Source organism: Orcinus orca, chromosome 21 (genome assembly GCF_937001465.1).
Source record: "Orcinus orca chromosome 21, mOrcOrc1.1, whole genome shotgun sequence".
NCBI lineage: Eukaryota > Metazoa > Chordata > Mammalia > Artiodactyla > Delphinidae > Orcinus > Orcinus orca.
Window position 1 is genome coordinate 8516294 of NC_064579.1, and position 15762 is coordinate 8532055.

A 15762-nucleotide genomic window follows, 5' to 3' on the forward strand; every position below is an offset into this window, starting at 1 on the left:
AAAGTTTTGCTTATGTGTGGAAGATACGTCTAGTTGTATAATAAAAATGTTTGATACAGGAAATTTTTCGATTCAATCAAGAAAATAAATTTAGTCCCCCAATTTACACGTGCCAAAAGTTATCTTTTGCCACATCAACTGGTATTTGATTTTTGTGTGATAACTGCATTCCTGGTTTCCCAGTTCAGGATGACAGTGAATGTAGGGAGATAAGATGAAGAGTGAAAATCCAAAGGAAAGGCTGGAAGTGAAGTTTGGGAGAAACCAAACAGATGTTAACCTCCCAAATTGCAGAGAAATAAGAGGCAGAGACAACAATCGTTTTTCAAGGAGAAGGAAAATATCAAGATAGAGATGGTGGAAACTAGCAAAGGAAGCAAACACACAGTCATGTTCCTGAAGCCAGTGATTCTTGGGCAGAGTTGCTCTTAGATTAAAATCATAAAAGGCACTGCAATTCAGCTCATACCTACCCACAGGAACACGCGTGTGTGCGCGTGCACACACACACACAACATCCCTCACTCAGTCTCACTTACACTGAGTCAATTAAAGAAAATAATATCCGAATAAAGTTGAGGAAAAACCACCCATCCAAGTATATTCAACAAAATGACATTCTTTTGCCACAAAAATTCCTTGGGAGGATGAAAACCCTTTCATCACGTGCCTGAATTCTCTGTTGCTGGTCCCTTTGTTAACTGTTTCCTATTTCTAATCACTTTACTTTGCCATCAAATTCTATTGTTTCAAGGTCTTTCTCAAAAGCCACCTCTATGATCTTTTATCTGATTCATCCGAACAGATGTGATTTCTCCTTTGACCCCTCAATATTTTGTTTCAATGATTCATATGAAATGTATTATATCCCACTGTACATTGTTATTATTTTTCTATTTGTTCACTCTTCAATAGAATAGAAGATCTTTAAAGTAGGGCTTATTCATCATCGTGAATCCTGAACTGTTTATCATCAAATACCTGCATCTAGTCAGGAGTCAGTAAAATTTTGTTGTGACATTTGTAAATGTGGAGGAAAAGACTTGGCTTTAAACGCACACCTGGAAGATCATGTGTACCATCATCCTATCTCTTACCTGTGTCTAGATTCATCCACTTGATAATCCTTAGGTACCCACTGTAGTGAAGGCCCTCAGCTATTACTAATAATCTATAGAATAGGACTAGTAAGATATTTTGGATACGTTATGGACCAGGAGATAAAAATAAATACTTCTCTATACATTTTGATACTTAAGCAAATATATTACTGTAGAAACGTGTAACTTTTCTCTTTGGGAAAAAAAGCATTCACAGTAAGGATCAAGATATATAATTCCATTTGAATTTCATGTACGTCCTAGAACTGTCTTTTTCAAATTCACCTTTTCTCGTGCGATACATCTATATTGTGGATCTGATTGCTCACTCTCATTTCAGGCTGACACGGGCTTGAATCATCTCAAAATATTTATTAAGCTTTCAATTTGTGCCAGTCCCTACAAGGTGTACAGAAATGAATCAGACACAAATGTTATTCCTGAAGGCTTCCTAAGGTGGTAGGGGCTCAAGTCTGCTTGAAGAAAGAGTTAAGTGCCATGAAAGTTGCAAGAGGATGGGGGGAGAAGGTGGAGGAGGCATTTGCCTTGAGTCCTGAAGGATGGGTACACTTTTATAAGAGAAGGGGAAAGAATGGTCCATTGAGGAAGTAGCAGCTGTCATAGGCAAAGGACTCTCATATTTGTCTCCCAGGCAGAAACATACCTGAATGTGTCCAGGAGGATGCCTGCTCTCTAAAACTGGGTCCACGTCATCTTTCCTCCATGGAAGGTGGATTATAAATCATTTCTTCATCGACTTCATTCTCCTGTCAAAGGGGACACTTTATTTTTTATTAATTTTTATTGAAGTATAGTTGCTTTTACGATGTTGTGTTAGTTTGTGCTGTGCAGCAAAGTGAATCAGTTATACATATACCTCCTCTTTTATAGATTTCCTTCCCATTTAGTCACCACAGAACACTGAGTGGAGTTCCCCGTGCTATACAGTAGTTTCTCATTAGTTATCTATTTTATACATAGTAGTGTATACATGACAACAAAGGGGCACTTTAAATGTTAACTAAATCCATGACTACAGAGTAACTGGAACTCTTAGAGGACAAAAAAGTGCAAGATAAATCCAGTAAGGTGAGGTGATCTTTCTGTCTCTAACCTCTCCAATCTTTTCAGCCTTTTAGCAGTAAAGATGTAGAATTTTTTTTTTCTTTCTTGGGGAAGGGGTGGGAGGTGTGAAGCAATAAAAACCTATTCTGTGTTGCTCTGGGAAGTCTCTGTTCAGTGGTTAGTAGCACATGGCTGGCACCTGAGATTGAGGGTTTGGGGAGTTAACCAGAGTGCACTAAAGCTTGGAGGAAAGGCTCCCTTGGGGAATTAGATGCTTTAGTGGGACAATGAAATTTCATCGACTGAGAAGGGATAAACAAAACCTTTTACCAAAGGTTCTGGGAAGTGGAAAGAGCACTTGGGAGAACTGTGATGCAGGGGAAGATACTGTATAATGTGTCACAGAAGGGAGAAGCTCTCTCCTTTCTGCCATGGTCTGCCTGAACCCAGACCAAGTGCCTACACCCAAACCCTGGTCTGGAGGACCCTACTCTTCCTGTCTGGTGTCCCCTCTCTTCTGTTAAGACTCTGGGCTGGCACCTCTACTGTCACGGCTACTTAAGGCTTCGAGCTGCTAGAGCACCTCCTATGGTGCAATGGTACTGACACTGAGCAGGGCCCTGTGGGGCTCCTGGGCACAAAAGCCTTTCTGCGTCCCCGTTTCTTGATTGCGGGAAATAGGCTTCATTCAGCCTCCCTGATCTTTCCTCAGTTACAAGGAGCAGGTTCAAACAGTTGCTAATTAGGGAAGGGAGGGGATGCAGAGACAAGAGAGGAAGAGTCAAGAAACAATAGTGCAGCCTTGGGGCAGGGTCCTGGTTCCCCCTCAAGGGATACACACAATATCTTGAGCTGTTTTGCAGATACTGAATCCCCCACCAGGTGGGAGAAGTTAACTGTGTGCTGCCCACAAACACAGAGACCCCAGATGGGTTGGAACCAGGCTGAGGATGCCGACTCCCACTTACCTCACCACCAGCCAATCAGAAGAACGTCCACGAGCTGATCACGCCCTCTTTGAACCGTTACTATAAAACTCCTCACTACCCTCTCCAGGTCAGGACACAGTTTTGAGGGCATTAGCCTGCTGTGGCCCCTTTTACCTGGCAAAGCAATAAGCTATTCTTTCCTACTTCATCCAAAACTCTGTCTCTGAAAATTAATTCAGTGTCAGGGTACAAAGGCTGGATTCGGCTTCATGAGCAAGTTAAATCCACAGAAAATTATTTGTGTGACTACTTCCTTAGTTATTCCCAGGATGGTTATTTAGTAGATGTATTCTAGTTAGTAGACGTATTCTAGATGCATAGGAGAGAAGTTAATTCATTACATTCAAGGATGCCTTAAGTCATGAGGTCTTAAGTTTTTCCTGGACGCTGAGGAAGTCTCCCCTGGGTGCTAACAGTGCCATAAAGTGGAAAGATCCCAAATCCCAGAGTCACTACTTGGCAGGGAATTGCCAGGTTTCACGCTTAACTTCACAGAAGGGAAAAGTAAGCTACTTTCGCGCACACTCTTTAAGACTTGGGAGTTTGAGTATTTAACAGAATAGCCTAGCCTACTGGATAATTCATCTCCCAACCAGCTTTATCAGTAGGAGTATTTCTCCTCTCTTCTTCAAAGTATGCCCACGTTAAAGTGTGCCTGTTGTGAGATAAACTTTTGTGTAACTTTCCTGTTCTGTTCAGTCATCACTGTGCAACATGATTTCTTTGTCCCTGCTCTCTTTCAAGTCCACTCATCACATCAGGAACAGGATGATTCAGTCTGGCTTGAAGTAAGAGTCATCTAAACAGGCGATGATAGAAAATTTGTTCCAAGAGGCAGACAAAGTTTTGTCTGAAAAGACAAACTAAATACTTCAGAAAGTAAACCTAGAGAGGAATACTTACATTCCTTGAAGATAAGTTTCAGAAATGTGCCTATTGGGACCTCTTTGGTGGCGCAGTGGTTAAGAATCCACCTGCCAATGGCAGGGGACATGGGTTCCATCCCTGGTCCCGGAAGATCCCACGTGCACCACAACTACTGAGCCTGTGCTCTAGAGCCCGCAAGCCATAACTACTGAGCCCGCGCGCCTAGAGCCCGTGCTCTGCAACAAGAGAAGCCACCACAATGAGAAGCCCGTGCACCACAACAAAGAGTAGCTCCTGCTTGCCGCAAGTAGAGAAAGCCTGTGTGCAGCAACAAAGACCCAACGCAGCCAAAAAGAAGTGCCTATTGTTCCAAGAAACCGTGAGTTTTTTCAATTTTTTTTAAAAATATTCATTCATTTATTTGGCTGTGCCAGGTCTTAGCTGCGGCACACGTAATCTTTTAGTGTGGCAGTGGGATCGTTAGTTGAGGCATACGGGATCTAGTTCCTTGACCAGGGATCAAACCTAGGCTCCCTGCATTGGAAGCACACTCTTAACCACTGGACCACCAGGCAAGTCCCCAATTGTTTTAGTGGTTATGAGAAATAGGGTGAGACTGTTATGACTCTGATACATAGACTAGGTTAAAGTCTAACTCTAAAAGGAGGTGAATTTTATGGTTTGAATCTGGTGTGGGTGGGAGAGGGCAATGTAGACTGCAGTGTTTTATAGACCCAAAGGTTTCCTAAACTCTGCCGGTCAGCTTATATTAGCAGGAAAAGCAAGGAAGAGGGAGAAGAGGGGTCAATGTACCTTACCTTCCAGAAGCTGCTTCAAAGTCCTGTCTTCTCTGGGAGGGAAGTTAGGCTAAAGATCTCTAAAATTTCTGATAAGTTTAAAACTCCGATAGTTAAGAAACAGAAGAGATACTGACAATGGTAATGCAGCATTTGCTTATGCTCCATCGCCTCAAGCCTTGTGGCCTGGACTGAATGATGTAACATTTAATGAAAGCCTAGGCTTTCTTCTCTCATTGTCTGCTTTCAGGATGGGTGGGTGCCGGGGTTGGAACAGAGCCCCACTCTACAAAGAGAGGATGACTACTGCCTCATTGTTTCATGTGTTCCCAACTAACCTATACCCTACTTGAGCAGAATTCAATTTTATATTCCTTTTTTACCTGCTTACCATCCCTACCCAGTCGTACCTAGGAAAGCTTTCAGTATTTAATAGGTGCTGAGATTGATTTATTGGTCTCCACAAGTGACGAACTGCATGCTCTCATTATGTGAGTCACATTTATGAATTGTTAGAAAAATAATGACTAATTGTATTTTTGAAGACTAACATGAAACGTGGTGCTCTTGATTTAAAGACATTTATACAAAACTTTATTATGAAGGCAGTCTTTATTATGTGAGCAATCATGCACGGCTTAAAGCCTCCAAGTTATAATAACAAGAACATTAGGTTTATAGCATGAATATTAAAATATGTGAATTCTTTCATAATGCAAAGTAGTAAACACTTTTGAATTTAACTCTTTTCTTCTTACTCCCCCCAACTTCATTTGAATAAATTGTCACTTTAAATGTTTGTCTATAGTGGTGATCATTTTGTAAAGTGTAGAAATATTGAGTCACTTTGTTGTGTACCTGGAACTAACACAGTACTGTAGGTCAATTATACTTCAATAATGAAAAAAATGTTTGTCTATAATATTTTCCTTTTAGTACTACAGCTCCAGATAGGGAGTGTGTCATCATTTCAGACCTGTGTAGTATACATATGGTGTCATTCTTCCCTGGAGTTTTAATATAAATAGTATTTATTGAAATAAATGTGAATTTTCAATCACAAACATTGATTGGATATCTTTCATTTTTCAGGAAATGTGTCAAACACTTTTAGCCATGAGAAAACATAAGGAAATAGGAAATTCATATTAAGATACAAGAGCAATTGGGGGAAAGAAGATTGCTAGTTCTTAAAGAAAGAAATTTTTCAAGAGTTATTTTGTAAGTTAATGCATGGACCATTCAGCTCCCTTCAGTATGGCATGGGGTAAGTCCTAATTTCCATTCTGAAGGGCCCCTCCATCTGTAATTTCTCAATCAGGGTAGATGACTGGTTAACTTAGGTGATTAGAGAACACAGGCCTAGGGGTTTGTGGCTTCAGAGTTGACCTTGTTGCCAACTTCACTCATTTCAGTGATACAAAATATGCCCATCCCCTGTCCCCTAAGCCTACAAGCAGTGCCACTCAAAGTGTGTTGGGTTTTTTTTTCGGGGGGGGGAGGGGAGGGCACTAATGGTCCATGGTACATAAAGAAAGTGACAGTAAGCATTGAGAAAGCACTTAGAAATTTTTATAGCAATTTACAGAGTAACTGCATGCATGTTGAATCTAATGGTAATTTAAGAATTTGAGTTCCAGTCTGGATATTTTTTAACTTCATTTTTCTACTGATTTTTAGTGTAGTTTATAAAAGTATTTGCTCACAATATGTTATAAAACAAAATAAACCTCTGACCATAGATAGTACGAGAAGAACTGGCATGAGATACATTGTCCTGGGTATAAGCACGTGCCTTAGAGGTAGAGTTCATGAGTTCAAGTGCCAATTCCATTGTTTTCTGGTGGTGAGACACTAGGCAAATTGCTTAACTTCTCTGTGCTTCACTTTCATTGTTTCATTATGGGATATCATTAGTATTACCACCTAGGATTATCTGAGAATCTAAAGTGCTTTAAACAGAGTCTGGTACATTGTGAGGCTCCTATTGTCCTCGGACACTAAGGGGACAAGGCTGTGGCAAGGTAGTTCAGCCATGACAAGAACTCAGGAGGGCGGAATCTAGGAAGAAGGTTCTGTCAGCCTAATGGATCCCGCAGTGATTCTCTCCAGAAAGAGACTTCTGATATGCTCAAGGGATCTAACCATTCAAAAAGTGTATCACAAGAGTTTAATAGTTTAATTACACTCTGTCCTATCTCAGCTTGTCAACGGATGGTAACAAGGCTGTACAAAAGCTAACTAGGTCTAAGGTACAGAGGTGAATAACTATTTCTAACCCTTTTCCATATAATTCTTCTCCTCCTGATTCAGGTAGATGAACCACATATTATGTCCACATCCCCTCTCTATAGATGATGTGTTCAGTCCTTCCTTATACTTTTTCTCAATCTAAGAACTATGTCTCTATTCATTTATCTTAAGCTTGTTCTATGAAATAATTTAAGTGAGTGCAGGATATATTTGATTCCTATGTCATCCCCCCTCCCCTTCCTTCTTCTACTACTCATGGCCAATTACATCATCATCCCTCCAATGTATTGATACCTCTTTAATAGTAAGCACATTCAATTAAGGACTAAAATCTCATGCAATTCAGAGAAAAAAGCCAAGGCAAAGAACTGGAGGCTTTTAAAAATTTTTGGTTATTTGTCCAATTTCTGAGTTCTGGAGAGATGGAACTAATTGTTTATGTTTGAGTGATGTGTTTGGGTCTTGGTTTTTTTTCTTCCAGCTCTGGATCCTGGGCAAATCACTGAAATCTGAGCCTCCATCTTCTCACTGATAAAATGACAATCATCCTAAATCACATGGCTCTTGCTAAGTCATAACAGTCGCTGTTTAATGAGAAGCTCTATATTCTAATAAGTGTGGGATTTAGATATAACACTTAAATTACATATGGATTTTAATCCAAACAATGACTTTAGGAAGGTGGGCATGATTACCCTCCAGTTTATAGACAGAGAAACTTTTGTGTTAAAAGAGCATTAATAATTAGTTCTAGGTAACACAACTAGTAAAGAGCAGAGCTGGGATTTGAATTGAGATCTCTGACTGAAAACCCATATTTTTGCCATTATATCTTCAAAGAAGTTCATAGAAGTGAGTGTGTTTTGTAAACCAAGTTTTTAATAAATATCTCATAATCTCATCACCGATTCCCACTTCCAGAAAACTCCATTCCTACCCATAGCAGGTCGGTAGCATGATCTTCAAAGCCCAGGAACAATCAGTTCCAATTACTTTACTAGGCAGGAGGAGACACCTTGACACTGTTGTATTCCGCGGCAGCCATAACCGTTTGCCATTTTTAGCCTCCGATACCAATTGCTTCTCCTACGGTCATCTTCACTGGTGTGCCAGTTGCCAAAGCAGATCTGTCTCTTTGAGGCTTGCTTTTGCTCAAACTCTATGGGCTCATTTGATAAAGAGGCTGACTCCAAGCCATGCTTAATCTTTTGCTCCATGGGCTATGCTTGGGAGTTGGCTCACAAACTGCCCCTCAAAGGGAGGAGGGAAAGTGATAACAAAAGGAGAGCTATGACTGTGAAACCTTGCCCGACAGGCTCTCTTTCCCGGGAATTAGCTAGGAAAGCAGAAATGTATGTTATTAGAGGGCAAGTGTCTGGCGTTGCAGCTCTCACTGGGCTCTGTCATTGGTAAGACTCCTTAATGGCTGAGCTTGGAAAGACTACACAACAGCTGTGCCTGGAGATAGCACACACTGAGTGTGATTAGGGTAATGTTTTCTTCATTGCTTAAGCAACAGGAGGAAAGAGCAGAGCTAATGCATCAGGCTTTCCTCTCAGGCACGGGGGGGACAAGAGGATGCCAGACAGCTACAAAATGGTAGATCCCTGTGATCCAGATATAATTGAGTTGTTCGGCCCATGCAAAATCAGAAGGGGGAAAAATATATCACCTCCTCTTATAAAACAACAAAAAAACCCCTCAGAATGATCTATACAGAAATCATGTGAAAACCATGGAGTTATTTATGGGATTGTGGTAGGAAAGTTAGAAAGTCTAATCCCTTTTTAGATCTGCCTGCCACTCCGTTTTTGTGTAACATTAAGAAATACATTATCCAGAACTGTGTCTCAGTTTTTTCATCTGTAAATTGGAGATAAGACACTTATTCTATCAACATCAGAGCCATTGTGTAAGAATCAAATACATTAATGGATCTGAAAGTGTTTTGAAATGTACCTATATATTATTGTATTCATATTAGGAATTTGATGGTAAAGCATATTCAGTTTCTGACTGCATTAATACATAGGAGAACATATCAGAAAACTCTCACGTGTATTGTGTCAGGAGTTCAAAAATGAGTTTGTTTTTTTTTTTGCGGTACGCGGGCCTCTCACTGCTGTGGCCTCTCCCATGGCGAAGCACAGGCTCCGGACACGCAGGCTCAGAGGCCATGGCTCACGGGCCCAGCCGCTCCGCGGCATGTGGGATCTTCCCAGACCAGGGCACGAACCCATGTCCCCTGCATCGGCAGGCAGACTCTCAACCACTGCGCCACCAGGGAAGCCCTAAAAATGAGCTCTTGAAAATCACACTTAGGTAACTTCTTCTAAAGCCTTCTTACATTTTTGTTTGTTTTGATTTTTACCTGCTCAGCTTCTTTTAAAAAGTGCTAATTACAGACAATGCTTTTCAGTGCTTTTCCCAAGAAAATGGCAATCGTCAGAACTATTCTAAAGGTAAAGAAAGCCTTGATTCTACTTTATGTGTGCCTCATCTGCCAGTGGAGGAATAATCAAGAAAAAATGCAAGAGTCAATTTTGATACACTCACATATATTTCTATGGCAATACAAACCCTTCCATATATATGCCCCAAGCCACGGCAGGAGTAAAAAGTCTACTCTGTGTTTCTTTTACTCTCAGTTCAAGACAACTGGATTACGTACCTGTTTGGTTTTTCATGTAACCTAAACTTAGTTTTGGATTTCTCTTCTTGGATGTCCTTGTCCTTTGCAAAGACACTTGACTTAAGGGCATCATGTAAGTATTTTTGCCACATTATTGTTATGAACATTTTTTTTCCAAAAGGAAATAACACTGAAGGTCCACATTCCACTTGGTGTTTCTGGAGGGTGTTTTTGGATGAATTAGCATTTAAGTTGGTGAACTGAGTGAAGCAGATTACCCTCCCTACTGTGGGTGGGCCTTTCAAGTCAGCTGAAGGCCAGAACAGAACCAAAAGGCTGACCCTCCCCCAAGCACTCAAAATAAACCATCAACTCTTCTGAGTCTCCAGTTTGGCAACTCACCTTACAGATCCTGGGATTTGTTAGCCTCCGCAGTTGCATGAGCCAGTCAGCCAATTCCTTATAATGCATCAATCTCACATAAGTCCTGGGGATGTAACGTACAGCATGGTGACTATAGTTAATAATACTCTATTGTATATTTCTAAGAGAGGAAATCTTGAAAGTTAATCATCACAAGGAAAAACAATTTGTAACTAGGTGTGGCTGGATGTTAATTAGATTTATTAACAATATATACAATATATACAAATATTGACTCGTGTTGTACACCTGAAACTAATATAATGTTATATGTCAATTATAACCCCAATAAAAAAATCAATCTCTCTCTATATATAGATATAGGTATATGTGTATATATGTAATATAGTTTTACGTACACACATCCGTTTAGTTCTGTTTCTCTGGAGAACGCTGAAGAATACAGGCAGTTACATTTTGTATTTTTAGATTCCTTATGAGAGAAGGTAGGCCATTCCTCAATATTCCATTGTTTTCCATCTTCCAGTGTTTCCTGCACTGGTTTTCCATGTAAATTTCAGACTATCTTGGTTGGAAAAAAAAAGATATTACTGTGTGTGTGCATGTAAACACAGTTCATATACAGAGAATTTTTCCAATGTAAAGGATCTTCATTATATTTAAACTCACACTCTTTTATGTACGTCTCCTACCTGTTAGCTGTTTTCCTTCACTTTTGGTCAGTAATCCTTTTCTTGGCTAGTTTGCTGATGTTTTCCACCTAAGATATGCCACAAGATTGATGGCCTCAAACCTTCAACTTCAGCTTTCCTCCTTTTGCAAGTTAAGATTGGGTTTGGGTCAACTCTGGGTCAAAAATATATTAGGTTAGTCTTTTCAGATTGTGTTTAGATCCATATATCAAGAACATACTAAAATTGAGATGGCTTCCTTGGCTGCCCTATCAAACCATTCGACCTTTTAAGATTCTTTTTCCAGTTTTGGTTTCCTCTTTGCACTCTGCCTACACAGTTTCTGTTGAAAGTGAAAAAGGAAATCATTTCTTAAAACCTCAAAGCGCTACACTTATTTCATTTTTTTAAATTTCATTTTTATTACAGAAATCAAAGTGCTCCAAACAATTTTGGAGCACTTACGTAGTAGTATGTTAGCAAGAACACTGTGCTGGAGTCAAACCACTCTTAAGGTGCTAGAGTCCTAGCTTGGAGCTGTGTTACTTTAGGTAAATCACTGAACTTCTCTGACGAAAATTGCACTGCCTACCTTAATGGAACTGAGGAACAGATGATATTGGATTTGGAAAATTAATTTGTAAGCTGTCAATGAATATCATAGTGTATTAAATTTTTCTTCATTTCCTAAATAAATAAATTTCCTAAATAAATGGTACTTGATTTGTAGTCTACCTATCTACCACTTTCCATTTTCACATTAAATCAAAATTATAATCTCTTATATCCTTGGTGTTGGATAGTGAATAGACACACTGAAACCTTTAAGCATATCTGGTCTAGATGTTTCCCAATGTCCTCTTGTATATGAAAATATATAATGTAATTTCATTGGAATTTACAATTAAAATATTACCTGGGGGCTTCCCTGGTGGCGCAGTGGTTGAGAATCTGCCTGCTAATGCAGGGGACACGGGTTCGAGTCCTGGTCTGGGAGGATCCCACATGCCACGGAGCAACTAGGCCCGTGAGCCACAACTACTGAGCCTGCGCATCTGGAGCCTGTGCTCCGCAACAAGAGAGGCCACGACAGTGAGAGGCCCACGCACCGCGATGAAGAGTGGCCCCCGCTTGCCACAACTAGAGAAAGCCCTCGCACAGAAACGAAGACGCAACACAGCAAAAATAAATAAATTAATTAATAAACTCCTACCCCCAACATCTTAAAAAAAAAAAAAAAATATTACCTGGAAGTTTCATACCAAGGACATGAGGTCTCCCCATTCCATATTTCTTTTAGTGGGACTGGTTTGATCCTATTATCTCAGCACCTCTTGTGGTGATAAACTGATCCCCACAGAGAGGACCCAAGTTTTCATAGGATAGATAAGGTATATTAAAGACAGAAAGTAAAGCTGCAAGACTGTAAATAATTTAACCTAGAAATGCTAAGCTTGGAAAGCAATTAATTATAGACAAAAATTTATAAAAAGAAAAGAATGATTTAGTTGAATGAATGATGGAAAAAATCTAGACATCTGGGTTCTAACCCTGTCTATACCATGAAATAGCACTAGGATTTTAGGTACATTTTTTAGCTCAGATTCAGAGTTTTCATCTGTTTAAAAAATAATGAAGATGTCCGTACCAGAAGATCTTTAAGAAACTTCCTAGCACTAACTCTCTGATTCTGCCCCTCTCCTCAAGGCTCTAGTTCCCAGGACAGCCACCATGCTATCATAACAGCAGCTTCCTCTTTGTCTCTCATATTCCAACCTCCAGATAAGCTTATGTGGAAACTGAAAGAATTGCCCTCTCCAGCAGAAAATATATTATAATCCATTCAATCATTCACAATAAAAAATATGGCACCTACCTTCACAAAGCTTCTTTTATTGCTACCATTTAAAGGTTAGTTCTGATCCAGGAGCCTGTCAATTTGAACATCAACTGGATCCTGTTGATAACAAAAAATACAATTATTAAGATTGATAGTAACTTCCATTTATTGAGCACTTATTATACTCCACACTTAACATTCTTATCTCACTAAAACTTCACAACAATGCTGTAAAATAGGCACTATTACCGTGTTTGAGATGAGGACCCTGAAGTTAACATGGTCAAATCAGACGGGTGGTAAGCACATCTCCTTCCAGATGGCTCCTTTGATGGGTCTTTCTGTTATCTAACAGTCATCTAAATTCAACAGCAACATTCACATGAAAGCCAACGTGTGAATGTCTTATTCTTGATCTACTGTGCATCTTTAGTTTTTCTTTCTTTGAAACAGGAACACTGAAGTTGATGTAAACCTCACATGGACACTGTGAAGGTAATATGTGACACAACAAGCAGACTTCAATCATAGATACTGCCAAGTTGTCTTTATTTTATTTTATTTTTTATTTATTTATTTTTTTTGCGGTATGCGGGCCTCTCACAGTTGTGGCCTCTCCCGTTGCAGAGTGCAGGCTCCGGACGCGCAGGCTCAGCGGCCATGGCTTACGGGCCCAGCCGCTCCGTGGCATGTGGGATCCTCCCGGACCGGGGCACGAACCCATGTCCCCTGCACCGGCAGGTAGACTCTCAACCACTGAGCCACCAGGGAAGCCCTATTTTATTTTTTAAAAATTTTAATTTTATATTGGAGTGAAGTTGATTTACAGTGTTGTGTTAGTTTCAGGTGTACAGCAAAGTGATTTAGTTATACATATACATATATCCATTCTTTTTCAGATTCTTTTCCCATCTAGGTTATTACAGACTATGAGTAGAGTTCCCTGTGCTATACAGTAGGTCCTTGTTGATTATTTTATATATAGTAGTGTGTGTATGTTAATCCCAACCTCCTAATTTATCCCTCCCCCACACCTTTCCCCTTTGGTAACCACAACCAAGTTTTCTTTATTGTAACACTGCCCATCCTGACTTTGATTCTGAATGGATTCCCAACCACCTTTTAGAAGTTATTTTAGAGATCAAATAACAGAAAAGAGACAGAATTTTGACTATACTTAGGGTGATCCTGCATGTGCAGAGAAGGCTCAATAATTTTCAATTCTTGATAATGATAAAATAAATTAATGTAAAAAAAGAACGAAAAGTATTAATTTAACCCTACAGAGGGGTTCCATGTTATACTTGTTTGCGGTTTTTGTGTTTTCCACCTTACAAATGAGGCATCATCTTAAGAGATACACAGGTTCTAAATAAATGGTGAAAAAAATCACCTTGCAAGAGAGATTATTTCCAAAAGATTAATTTGAAAACAAACTATTAAATATTTTCTTTAGTCATTCAGACCCTCATTATCAGACATCTGTGCCCTGTGTCTGAAATATTTTCTGTTTCTTTACTCATAGACTCTCACTTGCTGTTAAAAATTCTCTTGAAATCTTTCTTTATCATGAATGTTTTAGCCTTATTGCAAAGAAATAGGCAATTTATTGATGAATTTACTAAGAATGTTTCAAGAATATACATATATTCATAACGTTATTACTTGTTATATACATTTATACATTGTATTAATCACATAGATATATACAGGTATCTCCTAAGACTTGTTTTGGGTTATAGGACAAACATGATTTGATTTGAGCCAATATACTTGCTGGAGACACACTATGTGTATCTGTGTGATCTTTTACGTGTAAATTACATTTCTCAAGCCACAGCTACCTGGAGGAGTACCCTCAAATGAGTGGGTGTGGCTCATCAGAGCCTTAGTCTTTAGCTCCAGGGCGTAATGGCTTAGCTGTTTGAACCAGCCTATCCTGTCCCTCCTTTTCTGTATGGCAGTGGTTCTTAACCCCTGCTGCATATTAGACCTCCTAAGGATCCTAATCACTGATCACAAGGTTTCATGCCAGACCATTTGAATCTGGATCCCTGAGGGTAGAAGTCAGGCATCAGCGTTTTTAAAAAAGTTCCCTAGGTGATTCTACCCCGCAGCCAAGGTTGAGAAACACTCCTTTATAGGAAAAGACTTGAGCCCTGTTGCCGTCCTGAGCTACGATCTCTGTGAAGCGTTCTCTGCCCAACGGGGTACTCTCCTGCTCCCTGTTGTAGGGCCTGTTACTCTCAGCTGGTCCTGAAGTTGAGTTTAGGGGTTGTAGGTATCATTTCATGTGTCACCTCCAGTGTTGCTCTAGTTACTAATGTCTAGTCTCACTTCAACAGTCACCATGATGGAATGGAGAAGGACTCTATCCCCTCTGTGTTAGGATTACTTATTAAACCGCAAACAGTAGGGGCTTGGACGTCCATTGCTTGTTTTAAAATCACTCACGGTATTACTTCTGTTATTTAATACTGCTTGTTCAGTTTATTGAGACAGCACCTGTGCATGTCTTCCCTGAAGGACTAGGTCACAAAATGCTTTAATTAACATCACACAGGCCCCAGCACGGCCTGCTCCCAGGAGCACGTGACCGTGGGAGGAATGACACAGTCTGGTTTATTCCTCCAGATTAAACCAGTGGAGACAGGGCACGGGAAGCGGGAGGAGAGGACACAGCAAGTTGGTGAAGGCATCCTCCTGGCCTGTCAAATCATTCCTTATACTGATATTTACGATAAGATCACAAGCTCTTAAGATATTCAAGATCGTAAGATACACACCAACTTTATTTTCCTTTGAAGTGATTCTCTCTACTAATAAACTTCCCAAGAGTTTAAAGGACTATTACTACATACGGTTATTCTACTGCTCCAACTCTGGCATTGGCCATTTACCACCATATACCTTAACTGTTTCTCGCATTAGGTTTTTGTTTTTTTAAATTTATTTTATTATATTTATTTTTGGCTGCATCGGGTCTTCATTGCTGCGTGCGGGCTTTCTCTAGTTGCAGCGAGCAGGGGCTACTCTTCGTTGTGGTATGCGGGCTTCTCACTGTGGTGGCTTCTCTCATTGCAGAGCACGGGCTCTAGGCACGTCGGCTTCAGCAGTTGTGGCATGTGGGCTCAGTAGTTGTGGCTCGCGGGCTCTAGAGTGCA

At 40.0% G+C, this 15762-nt stretch overlaps 1 long non-coding RNA gene across 1 annotated transcript; it reads right to left on the reverse strand.

Moving 5' to 3' along the window:
- Nucleotides 1-1622: 1622 nt before the first annotated feature.
- On the reverse strand, nucleotides 1623-12723 carry LOC117198075 (uncharacterized). Its single transcript, XR_004479015.2, has 5 exons — nucleotides 12635-12723; nucleotides 10780-10933; nucleotides 10486-10652; nucleotides 10106-10190; nucleotides 1623-1867 (listed from the first exon to the last, which is right to left on the reverse strand). It is a non-coding gene; the product is annotated as an uncharacterized LOC117198075 (long non-coding RNA).
- Between the last annotated feature and the right edge of the window lie 3039 nt (nucleotides 12724-15762).